Source organism: Hypanus sabinus, unplaced genomic scaffold (assembly GCF_030144855.1).
Source record: "Hypanus sabinus isolate sHypSab1 unplaced genomic scaffold, sHypSab1.hap1 scaffold_242, whole genome shotgun sequence".
NCBI classification, from domain to species: domain Eukaryota; kingdom Metazoa; phylum Chordata; class Chondrichthyes; order Myliobatiformes; family Dasyatidae; genus Hypanus; species Hypanus sabinus.
The window spans coordinates 305,328-324,910 of record NW_026780539.1 but is presented as its reverse complement, the minus strand read 5'-3'; positions in this window follow the sequence as shown (position 1 = coordinate 324,910).

Genomic DNA, 19,583 nt, shown 5'->3' with positions numbered 1-19,583 from the left:
TGCTCTGTGGCAGCAGTATGTGGCAACACATAAATATTTATTTACTCTAATTGATCATTCTTATTAATAAGTTAAATTAGTGCACACAAAGAGAAATAAAGTAGTAAGGTTGTGCTCATGAGTTCAATGTGCATTCAGGAATCTGATGACAGGGGGAAGAAGCTATTCCTGAATTGTTGAGAGTGTGCCTTTAGGCTCCTCTTTCCCCATGTTACTGGTGTCACGAGCAGTTATGCTGTAATGAAGGTGAGGATACATCATGGTTGCAGGATCTTCATGTTGGAAACCTGCTAAACTGGCACAAAGTCCATCCTGTCCTTTAAATGAGGCAAAACAGGAAGATAGGTCAAGCTGTATTTTCCAGTGCTCAAGATATAATAAAATATGGTACATAGGGTATCATATTGGTATGATACCAGGGTACAGATGTGGCATGGTAATTGCAATGACAGAATGATTCATTGCTTTAGAAAAACATTTGAAAATAATTGGAAGTGCTAAATTTGGGAGTCTGTTGGGGTGTATGTTCAGCAGCTGCAGAGGGATGCTATCCTCAACAATGCTAACTCATTGTTCTCTTGAGAAAGCCAATCGGGTGGATTGATGGTGATACTTGATACACAGATTCTGACTGATTGTTGCCCGTGGTATCCAAGGGAAAGTGACACAATAAAAATGTAAGTGAATGAAAGGATGCTTCAGTTGGTGTTCTGCAAGTGTCAGGAACCTGCTGGATCCTTATTCCTGCTGTTAATATGAAAAACATAGCTAACAGATTTTCTGATGCCAACAACATTCTTTGTTTTGAAGAATAAAGGTCTGCAGGAAAACACTGTGGAAAGTTTAGTTGGGAACACAAGCAGCAAACAGAAATATTTCTGGAGAAATCTAAAAAATCAGCACACAGAGATATCCATACAAGGTGAGGCAATATGGGACAACTGAAGCACAGCAATAAATGTAGAGGGATAGAGGTTCTTGAATGCATTTTATCCTGCAGTCTTGCAGCTTCAAGAGGACGGAAACCCATGGAAGAAATGGAAGGTGTAGGAATATCAGAATATAATGGACAGGTAAGGAGGTGAGATGAGAGACAGAAATAGGAATGGGTAAATGGTGAAAGGGAAGCGATTGGGAAAGTTAAAGTGCGGATCCAACGGAGGATAAAGAGGGATGAACGTAAACAATCTCAGCAAGTCAGGCTTTGAAGAGAAGTCCTTTAAGACCATAGCTCCCCTTTGCACAGCAGGGGACTGGAGCCATTTGCCATTACAAGAATGCTAATGAAGAATTCTAGGGTAACAGTTATTGTACTTTACTAATTCTGAGTATTATTGGCCTTTTATTGATAGATTATATTGATTATTAATATCAGTATTATTGTTGTGTGATCATAGATTCCTCATTCCTCACAGTGTTAACAAGTTGTCAATTACTGTACAGAAATGGCATTACTTGTTCAAAGTTCAGAACAGTGGGTGGTGCCAGGTGCCAGGCTGTTCTCATTGCACATAAGTAAATGAACTGTGATTGAAGAGTTAATTGGTGACTACAAAGCCACTACCCAGGCTAAGCAGATGAGAAAGTCAAAGACTACTGAGATTCACTAATATTCAGAGACAGTCACTGGTCTTGAAATCATACTGTAATGAAGCACAACTGTAAAGGTTCTGCTACTACTGAATATTGAGGGACTTGACTTTGTTTACAACATCTCAATGTTTCTCCAGTGCAGAGAAAGTCAGTGTGGAGTCTGCAGTGATGACTAGGCAATCCCCCGTCTTCTAGTTTTTCCCCACATGTCAATGAACTTCAAGTAGGTAAAATGGATATTGTGAATGGATATCATCCCATGGATATCATCCCATGCTGACAGGAAACAAGCTCAGGGGAGATCTTAGGAAACTATGAAAAATTATAAGTTACAGGGTTATAATGACTTAAGCAAGAGGTGGATAAGGCAGAACATTGAAGGCTAACATTAACACTATCTATCTATATATATATATATATATATATATATATATATATATCTCTATATCTATACATACACACACACACACACACACCTGGAATTGATTGATTCATTTATTTTGTCTTTCTGTATTAACTTGTACTGCTGCTGCTAAGTTGACAAATTTCATGACCCATGCTGGAGATAATAAACCGGATTGTGATCCTGACATGACATGTACAGAGGCAATTGTTCAGTGTTCAGATTGGAACTATGAGTCACTCCACCAATGAAAAGATGCAATGGTGAAACTGAACGTGTGGAATCCATGTATGAGAAAGCACTCTCTTGCTTTGATGTGTAATAGTTAAACAGAGACTAACCTGTATAAAATCATGACAGTATAATTGTAAGGATCTTACCATTCGTGCAGACAACCTGCCGCACCAACCTGTACATGCTGGGCAGTTAGTTTGAGGGACGTACGGGTCCGTTTTGGGTACTGATGACTTTGGATATCACAGAATTACCCGTGTGAATGAGAGCAGTGACATACCTGTACAGTACACATTGCGACCAGCAGGTGTCGGCTTCAGCAGATACACAAAGTAGCCAATGCAATTTTTGATCTTAATATCCAGGCAAGTGTTGTTGTTTTGACTCATGTCAGATGCATGATTGTTGTTTCCATTCTTGGTGAAGCAAACCTTTCTCATCACCTCCCCCTCTGTCACCGTGGGATGGGATCCTGGAATAAGGTTAATACAAGTTTAATTTTCATTCAACCATCCATGAATACAGCCAAATGAAACAGTGTTACTCCACGGCCAAACTGAAAAAAAAAGTGCCAACAGTAATACACAGTACAAGGCACATATAACGTCTATCAGATAGCAGTTAAACATACAATCACTCAATAATATAATATAGGCCAATTCCCCGAGCCAATGAATGTATTGGCAAGAACAAGCGCGTAGCAATATGCAATCAAACCCAGTCCAGCTCATCTTCCACTGAGTGGCCACTGGAGGGCAGCACCGACCAACAGGGCCACCACGCTCTCCTGAATGGCTACAAACAGGTGATACCACAGCATGATGCCCAGTTCTCACTACAGCTGATCCCCCTCCCAATAAACCAGTGAACCAGACGTTCAGCATTCCATATATACAATGTCCAACAGGGCCTTGCAATTATAGAAAAAAAACTAAAACCCTATCACAGGCTGTTGGACTGCACACCACCTTCGCACATAAACTCTAACGGAAACACAGACCCCGGAAGGTCCAGTTCCTCCACCAAAGAGCAACAGGCTGATGGAGTAGACCTGCAGTGCTTGAAGCAATACTGAATGCCCAGTTTGGGATTGAAAGAAAAGATATTTTTTTTAAAAAAAGACAGCTTTTATTGGCTCTGCATCTGTGGGTGCTCCCATCTTACCAGACAGCAAACAGAATAAATTGTACCCAGCCCCACAGGGAATGTGTATTTGCACCATTCTAATGCAGTGTTCAGATTCACACATGATCTGATCTGGCCTCAGTCAATCGCAAGCTGCTGATTTCAACCCCAGCCCACCCTGCAATCCAAACTCACTGCTACAGATCCTGCTCCCTGAGACCAGCCCCTGCTGGTGAGAGCCTGTGGGCCCAGAGCTTGGACAAGAAACTCCAGCCTCACCCCGATGCGTATTGGACAGCTGGTGAAGCTGCACCACCAGGACAAATGACCACATTTCAAACAGAACATTGTTTCAGAGAGACGTTCACACATTCAACACTTATTGCAGTTAACTGTAATACCAAAATAAAAATGGTCAGTTAACCCCCATTGGAAGATGCAGCAAGGCAAGGGTTTAGACAGTGTTCAGGCAAAGGTAATTTAAGCAACACGCACAAAATTGCCGGAGAAACTCAGCAGCCCAGGCAGCATCTATGGAAAAGAGAAAAGAGTCAGTGATTTGGGCCAAGAATTTTCATCAGGACTGGGAAAAGAAAGATGAGAAAACAGAACAGTGGGGTGTTGGAAGAGGAGGACGATGTGCAAGGTGGTAGGTGATCAGTAAAACCGGAAGAGGGGTACGGATGAAGTAAAGAGCTGGGAAGTCAATTGCTCAAACAGGTAAAGGGCTGGAGAAAGGGAAATATGACAGGAGAGTGCAGAAGTTCATTGAAGAAAGGGAAAGTGGAGGAGCACCAGAAGGTAATGGGCAGGTAAGGAGATGAGATGAGAGAGGGAAACAGGATTGGGTGAATGGTGAAAGGGGGAGCAATTAAGCAAGTTAAAGTGTAGAGCCAATGGAGGATAAAGTGGGATAGGGCAAGATGAGTCTTGGAAGAACATAGCTTCCCTCTGCACAGCAGTGCACTGGAGAAATCTGGCATTACAAGAATGCAAATGAAGGATTCTAGGGTAACAGGTACTGTATACTAATTCTGAGCATTATTGGCCTTTTATGCATAGAATACATTGATGATTAATATTGGGATTATTGTTGCGTGATTCAAGATTCATCATGCAAATAGGGGTTTGAACAAACACAAGATTACCAATTGGTCATTATCTGTAAGCACCGGTCAACTTCTAAACAGAAATTGAATTTTCTGTGATTGAAGAGCTAATTGGCGCCAAAGCCACGACCCAGGTTAAGCAGATGAGAAAGTCAAAGACTACCGAGATTCACTGATATTCAGAGACATTAACTGTTTGTGAAATCATACTGTGATAAAGCACAACTGTAAAGGTTCTGCTACTACTGAATATTGAGGGACTTGACCTTGTTTACAACCTATCAATGTTTCTCCAGTGCAAATTTGAAATGTGAGGGATATCCACTTATCATAAAGCTAAGAAATTAATTGTTGATTCAACTCATTTTTACTTGCAACTCACCCTGACCATACATACTGCACATATTTTTACATTCAAACAATTGAAATATAAATTGAACATAAAAGCAAATGAAGCAAATTGGAACACCAAGATCCAGAAAGCACAAATTAAAAGACAGATAATCAGCAATGAAAAACTGAACTTACATGATTTGAATTAGAAACAGCATCACTTTAAGTGATCAGTTCATGAGCTCTGTGTGCCCTGAGATAGGCTGGGCTGCTTGGGAACTGCTCCTCCATGGCAAGCAATGGAGCTACAGAACCTTCCCTGGGTCTGATCCGGAGCGATCTCAAAGCTCAAAGTTCGAAGTGTATGTAATAGCAAAACATGCACACTATATACAACTGTGAGATTTATCTCCTTACAGGCAGTCCCAAACAATAGAAAAAACAAAAGAACGTATTTTTAAAAAATCATCAACCATCTAATGGGGCAAAGAATATACAAGCAGATGGCATTCTGAACTGAAGTTTACAGAAGTGAATCAGAAACCCGTTTGTTGCAGTCCGTTGCTTCAGAGTGGTCAGCAGGCAGACTCACAGCAACATTACCAGAGAAGAGGAGGAAGGTGGCTCTCCACTGCCAGGCACCATGAGTATTCAAGACCAGTGTGTGGTTTGAGTGACTGTGGGAGGCATCTTTCAGAGATGTGGAGATCAGTGTTCATGCTTAGGGGCTTGTGCAGAGACCTGGGTCATCATTCTGACCCACCTCATAGGCAAACTAAGCCCTACAGTTGTAATTTCTGGACTTACTTTCCAACCAGCCTTGTCTCTTCCCGCAGCAACAATACTGTGGAACTGCTGTCTCGGGAATTTTCCATCTACCGGAACTGAAATAACAATTGGAGAATGGCTTCCTAAATTGAGGCACAGTATTCACTTTGAGAATTCAACCCTTTCTTCAACCCTGTCTGCTTTCAACTTTCCCCCATGCCATCTAATTTTCTTTTTTGATTCTCCATCCCTATTTTCCATATCTCTCTCCAGGTCAACCACTCACTGTGCAGAATGTGTCAGCTCTCTTATCCCTACAGTTGCCTGCTGCTCCATTGTTATGACCGATAATCTGGTCTTCCAGCAATTACCCCTCCCACACCCTTCAATCTCCATTCATGATGGGTTTCAAGTCATTATTCCCTCATTACCTGCTGAATCTGTACCATCCTTGTTCAAGATTTTTGTCAGACATACATTGTTCACTCGTGCTGGAAGAACTCATTCTCCTCCAGAGCTGATCCAAGATGCTGTAATTTACACACGGATCACCAAGTGCAGAGTCTGTAACTGAGGGACAGGGTGACAATGATTAGCTTTAAGGGTCGCCTGATATCACGCAACATCTTAGTCACCCCCCTCCACTTCCACCATCCCCACTGAACAAGCAACAGTCTTGTTCTCCAATCTAGGAAAAGCCCTCAAATGAATGGTGGAAATTTTGCCTTATTCCAAACCTTGGCTCCATTGCACTTGGTCCAGCACACCCAGAAGCTCACACCAGTGATAACCTGATGGGTAGCAGAAAGAGCAGCCCCAGCCATTCACTCTGGGTGTACTGGAGAGCGTTACTCAACTGCACTCAGGGTTGTTGAAATGCAGGAAGCACCGTCATTAATTTCTGTTGAAATGGTTGCCTGCAATCTGCGCTTTGATGCTGATCAAATTCCTGAGAGTTATGTCTCCATTTCCCACCACCATTACCCGGTGTTATCCTCAGCCCCAGCTACACTCTGCCCTATAACAAGTGCCATTCACACTCCTCATCTCACAGAGCATTGCCCACCTCTGTTCCCTGCCACCCTCCTGCAACCTCTCCTCAATCCTGTCCATCACTCTGCTACTCTTTTCTGTCTCTCCTCCATTCAGTACCACCATTCCAAATTCTCTCTGCTATTCCCATATTTTATTTATTTATGCTTTCATTTTTATTTTTTGGATACCGTTTGGAACAGGCCCTTCCATCCCTTCGTTCTGCATTGGCCAGCATCTCTAGTTTCACCCAAGCCCAACTGTGGGACAATTGCCAATGACCAATGGTACATCTTTGCACCATGGGAGGAGTCTGGAGCACTCAAGGAAACATGTGCTGTCACAGGGAGAACATTCAAACTCCTTGCAGGCAAGATGAGACCATAAGATATAGGAGCTGAATTTGGAAATTCATCCCATCGAGTCTGCTGTGCCATTGCCTCAGGGCTGATCCCAGAGCCCATTCAGCCCCAACCACCTGCACTTTCACTATATCCTTTGATGCCCTGACCGATCAGGAAACTATCAACTTCTGCTTTAAATATACTCACAGACGTGGCCTCCAAAGCAGTCTGTGGCACATCATTCCACAGGTTCACCACTCTCTGGTGAAAAGCAGCCTCCTTACTTCTGTTCTAAAAGTCACCCCTCAATTTTGAGCTGTGCCCTCTTGGTCTGGATACCCCCACTAGAGAAAACTTACTTTCCACATCCACCCTATCAAGTCCTTTCAATATTTTGTAGGTTTTATTGAGATTCCACTACATTCTTCTAAATTCCATAGACAACAGACACAATGCTGCAAAATGCTCCTCTTTTGTTAACCCCTTCATTCCTGGAGTCATTCTTATGAACCTTGCTCAACAGTAGGAATTGAGCCTGAGTTAAACGTACTGTACGGTGCTGTGCTATCCACTGTTACTAGGCTGCTAATTGCTCATGATTGCCACAATCACCACCCCCTTTCATCTCAGCATTCAGACCTCCTATTTCTTCCCTTCCTCTTGGGAGGGCTCATGAACCAATTTTAAACCTGTTCATCTCTCAGTGAATGATATTTGCCACCTTCTTCTTGTAACCACATTTCACCTGGTGCTTTTTTATATGTAAATTAATTAGCCATTATATATTGTGCCGGTATATGGTTGAGTGATATGCACTTGGGGAGAACAAACTATAATCTATGTAGCATCGATGAGAACGGGTCAGCACATTCTTAATGGACCGAAAGGCTGGTGTACCTGCAACAATTATCTGTAACTCAACAATGGAATTAGTGTTCAAATGCACCATTGCAAATCTACCTTCCCATGAATAAGAGTTTAAAAAAATCAATCCTGAAACAGTAAGATAAACAGAGATAAACATTGCCAGTGATGTCACCATAGCCCCTGTCTCAGTGGATGTGTTCAGTGGTAGGGGAGTCTATAACAGTGGGTACAGCCTCAGAATAGCCATTTGGCAGATAATACTGTTGCATTAAGGCCAGGACCAACAGGCTCTGGGACATCTTTATTCACCAGACCATCAGCTTTATCAACACACATTAATCTGACTGTGTACCTGACCGGCATTGATCTAACTGTACATACATGTATACATGTATACACAATTAGGTATAAAATCCTGACAAAATGCTGGAGGAACTATGCAAGCCAGGCAGCATCTATGGAAAAAAAGTACTGTTGATGTTTTCTCCATCCCCTTTTCTCTCCCTCCTTGTGTGCCCATCACCTCCCTCTGATGCTCCTCACCTTTTCATTCTTCCATGGCCCTCCGTTCTCTCCTATTGGACTCCCACTTCTCCAGCCCTGTAAGTACTTCATCTATCAATTTCCCAGCTCTTTCCTTCATCACTCCCCTTCTGGTATCACCTATAATCTTGTGTTTATATCTCTCCCCTCCACTCACCTTTTAAATCTACTCATCTATTTTTCTCCAGACCTGCCAAAGGGTGTCAGCCTGAAATGTCAATTATGCTCTTTTCCACAGATGTTGTCTGGCACACTGAGTTACTCTAGTATTTTGTGTGTGGTCCTTGGATCTGCAGATTTTCTCTAGTTTGAAATATACAATGCTAGTTTTGGAGCAATATCCTCCCAATTTCCCTTCTTTATAGCTTGTACATTGCACTTTAGTCCATTAGATGTCAGAAATAAAATAACTACACATACAATGTATCCATTTAGAATAGAGATGAGGAGGAATTTCTTTAGCCCGGAGAAGAGTGAATAGGTATAAAGCATTGGCACAGTAGGGTGTGGAGGCCAGGTCATTGGGTATATTTAAGGTGGAGGTGATAGATTATGGGCAAGAAGGCAGGAGATTGGAGCTGAGAGGGAAATGAATCAGCCATGATGAAACGGCAGAGCAGACTTGATGGGACAAATCTCCTACTGGTTTTCCTATACCTTACAGTCTTATGATGTCCAGTAAGAACAGCCTGTGCTTCAGCTCCCAATGTGTGTGGTCACTCTGAGAGTTACTTTCCACACCAGAAAGCAAGTCCTGCATTCAGGTTTTGTCTTTCAATGATGGAATCCTTGCAGGCAATGGTCAACCTCTCCTAGCTTATCTGTTAGCGTACATGGATATCAGGACAAATTCCCAGCCTCTTAATAGTCATCCTTCATTGATGTTTTTTGCTGGAGTGCTTAGTGTGCTTCAACTGTGTTAAACGCAGTTCAATAAAACTGCTGTAACTCAGGTTCCTCTAAATGTTCACAGAGTTTCAATAGCTGAAACTTTCAGACACACTAAAATAAGGAAAGAAACACTACACTGTTAAGGGCAAGGTCCTCAGCATTATTGCTGAGTGGAGAGATCTTGGAATCTTGGTTCGTAACTCCTTGAAAGTGGCTACACAGATTGATAAGGTGGTTAAGGAAGCTTATGGAATGAGAGCTTTTATTGGTCAAGTCATTGAGTTCAGACACAGCATTTGCCTCATTCTGGAGGTCAGGGAAAACTAAATGAGCTGACCACTGATGGCCCTCTGGAAAATTCAGGCCACACTGGCTGTCGAAAGACTTGGTGCTCCAGAAATGCACTGGGCTTCACACAGAAACACAGATGTACAGAGCCAAAATGAAGAGAAACATACCTGTACAATACACACTATATACGCCCGGTGTTGGCTTCAGCTTGTACACAAAGTAAGCTGTGCAGTTTTTGATTGTGATCTCCATCTGCTTGGTGCAAGTGTCCCTCTCCGGGTTACCTTTGACCCAGTTGAAACAGATGGTCCTGGTCACTTCGCCTTCTCCCACATCAGGATGGGGATCTGGAATGTGTTTTATAAACACTGTGAAATGAACCCACTCCCACATCGGGATGGTGACCTGGAATGAGGCTTACAAACACTGTGAAATGAACCCGCACCCATGTCGGGATGGGGACGTGGAATGACGTTTGAAAATACTGTGAAGTGAACCTGTATCCCATGTCTGGAAGGAGCCCTGGAATGAGGTTTATAAACACTGTAAAATGAATCCACTCCCAAGTCGGAATGGGGACCTGGAATGACGTTTACAAACAGTGTAAAATGAATCTGCTCCAATGGCACAAAAGGGAATGATATCAGTACGTACCACAGCACAGTGGTTCACAACCCAAGGACTGTTTCATTCTCGGTCAAATGCTCACATTCCGCTCCCCTCAACTCATGCACCCTGAGGTCACTTCATGCTCGGACAGGGATTCCCAAGCTGAGGTCCACAGACCCCTCCTTCGTCAGCGGTGTAGGCCAGGTCATTGCATGTATTTAAGGCAGAGCTTAAGAGATTCTTGATTAGCCATGGCACCAGATTTTACGGGGAATAGGCCAGGGAGTGTGGCAGAGGATCAGAAAAAATGATCAGCCATCATTGAATGGTGGAGTAGACTCAATGGTCCAAATGGCTTAATGGTCCTATGGTCTTATTGAGAGGGTTCCATGGCATACAAAAGGCTGTGAATCCCTGTCCCTAAGACCAGAAGATATTGGAATGGAATTGGGCCATTTGGAGATGGAATTGGGCAATGGCGGGCTTTCATTGCTGGCCTAAACACAAGTGTCGTGAAGGGCAAAAGAGAATTTTTTACCAAAGAAGTACTTTCAGTGAAGTGTTGCTCTATTCAATCTATAAGGGGGTCATGAAGGTTGATCCACAACATTCCTGCAAACCCGCCCCTCTTCTAGACTCCATAAAGATCCACAACTGGAGTGGAGACTGAGTAACTGTGAGGAAACCACTCAGTGAACGCTGCTGCTTACCCTACTGCAGCCAGCTAAAGTCCTGACTCCAGCCAACATAGCTCTCTGGAGCTATGACATTGTCAATCTTGCCAAACTCAATAAACACTGTGGTAAATTCTTGTAAACCTACCTTTTAACCAGCCTGGGCTCCATGCAGAGCAGTGAAAGAATGGAACCGTAGTCTCGGGAATCTTCACATTGCCATGACTGAAACAATGATCAGAGAGTCAGTCCAGATCAGGAACTCTGGTCTATTACATCCACACACTGTCCAGCTCTGGACAGATCACAGGAAACTCAGTTTGTCCTCTTCCCCTTCCAAATTTTTGTGTGAATAAACATTTCCTCACAAATGAGTGAGGAAGTTTGCTTTTCTTTGCACCCACACCATGGCCCCTCCAAAGAAGTGACATCCCTCACCTCTTTGCATGACATCCTATCACATCTTACCCTCACTATATAAGTACTAATGCAGAATGAAAACCATTCAGCCATTTAGGGTCAGACTGTACCATTGAGTAGTGTTGGTTTGAACACATTCTTCTATGCAAAAAATTACTCTACCAAACCCACCTAATTCATTTACATCTGCTTTTCTTGTCATTAGTATGTGTTGTGTCATGTGGCCATGGCCGAACAAGGTCTTTCCATGATTGTTCGTCACAAACCCTTCTACAGAAGTGATTTGCCGTTCCCTTCAGCTGGGCAGTGTCTTTAAAAGATGCTGACCACAGCCATTATCAATACTCTGCAGAGGTCGTCTGTCTGGTATTAGTGGTCACATAACCAGGACCTGTGATATGCACCAACTGCTATATGACCAACCACTACCTGCTCCTCCAGCTTCATGTGTCCCGGATCGGTGGTGGTGGTGGGGGGGGGGGGGGGGTTGGTGGTGGGAGTATGGTCTAAGCAGGTGGGACACCTAGCCTAAGGATGACCTGCAGTCTAGCGGAGGGAAGAAACACCTTACACCTCCTTGGGTATCTCTGCCCCACCAACTCATACATTTGCTTAAGTTAGGGAATTTAGAGGGCAATTAATATTGCTAGCTCACACATGGAATATAGAAACAGCCAGGAAGAAGATGCGAATTCATTGACAGCATCCCATTAGGATGTAACTGGGAACCCCGGATATGCAAGAGGCAACAGGAGCTGCTGAACCTCATGAACCTCACCTGCTAAATCTGTACCATCCTTCTGTAAGGTGTCCATCATCCATCCACCGACCACTGCACTGAGTTTCAGAGCAATTCAAGCTCCTTCAGGGCTGATCCAGGACGGTGTGATTTTCACACGGATCAACAGTGGTGGAGGCTGCAACTGAGGGACAGAATGATGATATTTTTATGTAATATTCACTGATCATTCAGCCTTTACTATCCCCCACCCAACTCCATTCCTACAAGTCTCTGTGATGTGGGAGGAAAGAGGAGAACCAGGTAAAAAATATGTGGCCATGCAGGGAGCATGTGTTCCGGGGGTCAATTCAGGAAGGTGCGGGATAGATACGTCCCAAAGATGAAGATATATTCTAAAGGAAGGATGAGGTAGCCGTGGTTGACAAGGGAAGTTAAAGACAGCATTAAAGCAAAACAGAGGGCATAGAATAGAGCAAACATTTGTTGTAAGGTCAAAGATTGGGAAACTTACAAAATTCAACAGAAGTCAACTAAGAAAAATGAGAGAAAAGATGAATAATGATGGTAGGCTTGACAATAACATCAAAGGGAATACTAGAAGAGTTTTTCAGATATATAAAGAGTAAAAGAGAGGCTAGAGTGGATATTGGACCTCTGGAAAATAATGCCAGAGAGGTAATAATGTGATACAAAGAAATGATGGATGACGTCAATGAGTATTCTGCATCAGAACTTTGGAAGCGTCAGGGGAAAGAGGAGAGTTGCCATTACTTTGGAAAAGGTGCTTGGGAAGCCAAAAGGTCTGAAGATCAGTCACCTGGACCAGATGGATAAACCACAGGGTTCTGAGCAAGGCAAGTGAGAAATTGTGGAGGAACTACAATTGATTTTTCAAGATTCACCAGATCTGGAATGTTTCTGCAGCAAGGGAAATTGCAAATGTCAATCTAATCATTAAGAAGGAAAGGAGTCAGAACAAAGGAACTCAAAGGCCAGTTAGCCTGACTTCAGTGGCTGGGAAGATGTTGGATGCATATGATAAAGTAGGCCAAAGTCAGCATGGTTTCCTTCAAGGGAAATCTTGCCAGACAACTTTGATGGACTTCTTTGAGGAAATAGCGGCATGATAGACAAAGGAGAGACAGTGGATGCTGTTTCCCCAGATTATCAGAAGGCTTTTGTTAAGCTGCCGTATATAAAGCTGCTTAACAATATAAATGCCCATGGCATTACAGAAAAGATACTGGATAGATCATTGGCTAACTTGAACCAGGCAAACAAATGTAATAAAGAATGCCTTTTCTGATTGGCTGTCGGTGAATAGTGGTGTTCTACAAGGGTCGGTTTTGGGACCATTTCTTTTTACATTATATGTCCATGATTTGGATGTTGGAAATGATGGTTCTGTGGCTAAGTTGTCAGACAATAGAAAGATATATGGAGGACAGGAAATGTTGGGAAAGCAGAGAGTCTGCAGGAGGACATAGACACATTGGGCGAATGGGCAAAGAAGTGGCAGATAGGATAATATAAGGAAGTGTATGTTCATGCACTTTTGTAGAAGAAATAGACATAGATGATTTTATAAACAAGGAGAAAATTACAAATATGAGAGTTGCTAGGGGACTTTTGAGTCCTTGTGCAGGTTTCCCTAAAGGTTGCCCTGCACATTGAGATGGTGGTAAGGAAGGCAAATGAACTGTTACCATTCCTTTCAAGAGGGCTAGAATATATCAGCAAGGATGTGCTGCTGAGTCCTGGCCAGTCTTTGAATATTGTGAGCTGTCTTGGGCAACTTATTTAAGAAAACGTATTCTGGTGTGGGAGAGGATCCAGAGGAGGTTCCCAAGATTTATTCTGGAAATGAAAGGATTAGGAGCATTTGAGGACTCTAGGTTTTGCTAGCTGGGGTTTAGAAGAATGAAACAGGATGTGATTAAAACCTCTTGAATATTGATAGGCCTAGATAGCGGGGATGTGGAGAGGGTATTTCCTTTTGTGGGTGAGTCTCGGACTAGAAGGCAGAGACTCAGAATAGAACAGCATCCATTTAGAACAGAAATAAGGAGGGATTTCTTTAGCCAGATGGTGGTGAATCTGTGAAATTCATTTCCATAGATATTCGTGGAGACCTGTTCACCGAGTACATTAAAATAGAGGTTGATAGGTTATTGGTTAGTCAGGGTGTCAAAGCTTAAGGGGAGAAGACAGGAGTATGGGGTTGAGAGTGATAATTACTCAGCCATGATGGCGTGGTGAAGAAGCCTCGACTGGCCAACTGGCCTAATTCTGCTGCTACGTCTTTTGATCTATAGAATATTGAAAAACCCAGCCACCTCCCTGTGAGCAGGCAGCTCAGTCTGTCACAGAGAGCTTACATTGATAATTAAAAGTCAGATTGAATACTGATGATCTCAGAAATAAAATAAAACAGTTAATGCCAGAACAAAACAACAGGTTACAAATCATCACAGAACTCAAGTTTCAGGATGAACACACTTCAGTCAAATAATATTATCCAAAACATTCAAATATGCTGAGTGCCCTGATTAACTGTATGAGGAATGTGGAACTACAGTGATTAATTTCTGAACTGGGGAAACAATGAGGTGCCTAAAATCAATATGTTCCCTTTTATAAATTAATTTACTGGGCAATGCATTAAGTTTTCTAGATGTCCTGCAGCGTGGTGAGAATCTCTAACGAAGTGCCCATCTCCCTGTATGATTGATTCAATACTGCCCTGAAAATCTGTCTGAAACTTCAGTCTGATGTCCTCAATCTGCATCTCAGAGCTTTCAATCAGACACCGGGGTATGGGAGTACAAAAAGAGGCTAAAACAGTTTTAGAAAGAAGGACAACAGATTACCCTTTACTGAATTACCCAGAGACAGAGGTATGAGTGGGGTAGGCAGATGGAACAAGGAATGGGGCAGAGAGAATCAAAAAATTATTGAGTCTTGCCTCAATCGTTCAAATTGTAATGAATGCAGTCAGACAGAGAAATATGATGCAGGAAATGAGACCAGGTTTTGTCATGGGCTTTTGATAGTGTCAAGCCTTAGTATTAGGAGAAGAAACCACCCATTTCTAGTTTCAGATGAAATGGGAAGAGTTTGAGCCAAATTTACTGAAGATATACATGGAGTAATGTGCATGTGAGGTTATGCTGTTTAAAATGTAAAAGATTAGATGGTTATGCGCCTTGTGTGGTGCATTGTGTGCTGCTCAACATCAGTGAGATATCAGTTTCATGGGCAACTTTATAAGCTGTGTAAAGATTGGTGGCTATCAAAATATCCTGTTACTAACTGGGTTCACACCACAGTAAGGAAGAAGAATCATAGAGTCTTGGGAATACAGTCAAGATATAATTCTTGAATCATATATAGCAAGACCAACCGAAGAGATAGCAATTCTGGACATGGACTTCAGAATGAGCACAAAAGATCAGGGGCACTAGTGTTAAAAACTTGTGCTATGGCCAAAGGAAATTTGCTGGTCATTTAGCATTTTAATGAAAGGGCATTCATTAGGTGTGCAAAAACTCAAATTTGCAAAAATAGTGAAAATAGTGAAAAGCAAACTGCCTATATTTACAAAAGAAAAAAAAAACTACCAGGAAACACAATAATAGCTCCATACTAATTCTTGTCCAGCGTGAACTCCTGGCATCCCCACTACCCATCTGTCTCCCAATTGAGGGAATCAGCTCATTTGGTTTCAACTGGCATATACCATCTTTAATTACCAACAAAGTTAACGTAAAACCACACATGTGTTAGACTATGATGCATCTCACAATGACATTACAATCATACTACAAATTAAGCAGATGTATCTACAGTATACAAATAACATATACACATTACCTGTACATATCCTCATTACTAAAGAAATGGAATTTCATGAATGGCATGAAAGGCACCATAAATCCAACCTACACAAAATGCTGAGGAAACTCAACAGGTCAGGCAGCTTCTATAGAAAATAAAAAGTACAGTCTATGTCTCGTGTGGAAACCCTTTGCAGGACAACTGAGTTCCTTCTGCACTTTCTGTGTGTTGCTCAGATTTCCAGTATCTGCAGGTTTTCTCTTATATATGATAAAGCCAAACCGAGTGTATCAACTAGTTTCTGGATACACTCTGAGAACATATTGAGGAAAACATTGAAGTTCATGCACTCAGCACAACAACAGCAGAATGATAAATAAACATGAGTGACTGTGTGCGCGTGTGCGTGTGTGCACGCACCCATGCTGCTTTTACTGTTACGTACTTGTGACACATGACAGTGGTGCCCTTGTCATGTGACTGGGGTTGAAGCTATACTGGACTTGAGGTAATGGTCTTGTGATGGTGGAGTGATGTCATTTTCCCGCCAGTAGAGATCATGTGACAGGTTTTTTTTTACAGGTTATAAAAGGAAGACCCCACCCTGTGAGGAGGGGCAGTTTGTGGCTGGATTTCCAAGTTGACTTCATGCCACTGCGTGAATTAATGTGATGACGCAGTTTAGTTGAAGGATGAAGTTTTATCTAATGCCTAAAGTTTAAAAGGTCATTGCTAGCAGGTTCTTTACAATACTGCTAGTTTGAGAATCAGTGGAGAGTGAAGATTGGAGTTCGGGAGTTAAAGATCGAGGAGAATCAATTTCTACGGTGAAACGGGTTCGACCTTTGTTTGATCCTTATTCGGAAGGATTTCCTTGACTATTCCCGTGTTAATCCCTGGGAATACCAGAAAGGATTGAGGATAGTGTGGAAGGAAAGGTCAGTGCCTTTGAGCCTTTTCGTTTCGTAAATCCTTCACGGGAAGCTCGACGTCGGGGATCGAAGCAAAGCGACGTGAAAGAAAATTTAAATCGTCTTATAAAGTCTCTCCTTTTAAATGGACCGTGAGCATTTCTGAACTTTTGGCACTACTACTATAAAGAGCTGTTTTTGCAACATCGCTTTAAGAACTGTTTGGGCTGCCGCACAGCAGCTGTTTCTGGTTACGGTAGTGTTTGTTTACTTTTGGGGGGGTTTGTTTTCTATGTATAATAAATGTGTTATTTGTTATATAAACCCTTGCCGAACTCATATATTTATTGTTGCCTGAATACGTAACATTACCAAGTGCTGTCTGTCGTGGCTGAGCACAGCATTCAATATGCATGAATGCATGAGAATGAATATAAAAACTCTGTTTAATACCACCACCTGAAAGGGATTCAGCTGAGAAGGAGGGGCTTATTTCAGGAGAAACAGTAATGTCTCTGTGAGTAGAGATGGTTCTCCCAATTCAAAACCACATAGCTGTAGAACATACAGGTAAGGTAAAGCAGAAGTATGGTGGGAGGTTGTGATTTAGGAAATCAGAGCTGAAAAGTGCAGAAGTCTACAGTGTTCATTAATTACATTAAAAAAAAATCAGAAAGCTGCAATACATGAAGGTTAAAACAGACAAAATCAAGAAATGTGACTGCGATATTTAGTGAATACACATAATACACATAAATACACATAAATGAAAACTGGAAAATTGTTGGGCAATATAGAAAAACCAGTGTGTACTTGGAAGTGAAAGACCTGTATACCTGTTCACCCACTGAAAGGTCAATCACCTGGCCAAGTTCATTACTCAACACCAGGTCCAGTATGGCTCCTTCTCCTGTTGGACCTGTATACCATTCTGAATGAACGTTTTGTAAAGGTAATCTTTACAGGTATAGATAACAATTTCAGCAATGACATTTACCTTGTGAATGTGAAATAACAGTGTTCAGAAACACAGCGAATGAGGACCAATCCTAGTTGCAGAATTGTTAACTCAGAGAGTCACCAAGCACACTGAGAAGGGAGGAGGTTGTGGAAGAGTGGCAGACATTTGTCATTTTTTTCATGAACACAGATGAGGTGCCAGATGAACAAGGCAATGCAATTGCTGTACACTTATCCAGGAAGGGCAGCAGAAATAGGCCAATTAAATAGAGTCCAGTGAGCTTAGTTAGAGCTTTGCTGTCATTTCTGAGGACAATCAGATTGCATGGCTATTCCACTCAGTGCAATACAGCATGCTGACAATTCAGTTACTGAAAACACAATGATTAAATATAAGGATAACGTCTGAGTTATTTTGAATGACATCAATGTCTGTTGTGTGGAACTACTGAAACAAACAAAAAATAATCTGAACACGATTGAGGGACACTTATTGAGATGGTTTAAGCATATATAGGTGAGAAACTGCAATTGATGTTGACTCACTAGTCTCAAGTAAAGCCTTTTTTATATGGCTCATACTTTGTGAGCCCATCAGATCCAGAACTGGCTTGGAACAGGAGGGAGAGGGTGATAATGGTGGCTTTTCTTTGAAACTAGAGGGTTAGAGGTCATCTTAATTACCCAGAGCGTGGTTATTATCTGGATCATACTGTCTGAGTGCAGGGTGGAGGCAGATATTCTCATAAAATTTTGGAGGTTCCTTTACCAAAATTTGAATCGCCAAGTCAGCTAGAGCCAGCCAAAGCCTGGAGGGAATACTATAACTTTCACGATGTATGTCGGTGATATTAAACCTGTTTCTGATTCTGAAATGGTTCATTCATTAAATACCTGGGTGGAAATAGTCAACCTTTGATATGCAGTGAAAAGGGATTGGACCTGCAAGCATTAGAGTCTAGAAAAAAGGAAGGTGATCTTGGTGAAGCATTTAAAATTCTCACTGGGTATGACAAGGTAGATACTGAATTGTTTCCACTGCTGACAGAGTGTCATTTAAAACTAAAGTGAGTAAACTAAAATGACTGAACTGTTGCAGAATTGGGGCCAATGAGAAACTGTACAGATGGTAACTAACAGCGATATTAATGCAGGTATCTGAAAACATGAAGCTGGAGTACTCTTGGTCATCTACACAGACAGTAACATAAAAACAACTTCTGCTGTTGTACACAGTGTGTAGTCATACATTACTCACTCAGAGAGCTCAGAGTCAGGAGCAAAACACTCATTCTACCAAGAGACATTCTGCAAAAGAAAACAGAATGAAAATCAAAGAGAATTGAGATATTGGGTGCCATGGCAAACTATAGAGCGTGAGCTGTCAATATCCTGAACTCCAAAAGAGAAAAGTAACATCCCTCCCTCACAAGGACCCAGCAAACAGGAGTGAAAGCCCATTCCCTCCCTCACTGGGACTCAGGAGCAATGAACTTCGCTCCTTTACTGAAATCCTATAGAGATGGGAGATCTCTTTCTCTAACTGTGTGTGACTCTGTAGTCAGAGGTAAGATCTCCCTTTGTCCTTCCCTGCACACTACAGAAGCCTCACCTTCACCAAATCAGCAGAGATAAGGGTGCGCTACATCACCTTTGTTTCCGTAATAAAGACCAATTCCTGCTTTCACATTGTTACATTAGGATGCTGCTTATTGACTATAGCTCAATACTTAACAGCAGCATTCCCACAGTACTGATCAAAAATCTAGACCTTGGCCTCTGCATCTACCTCTGGAACTGGATCCTCAGCTTCCTAATTGGAAACCACAGTCTGTTGTATCGGAAATAATACCACCACCTCACTGGTGCTCCACATGAATGTGTGCTAATCCCACTG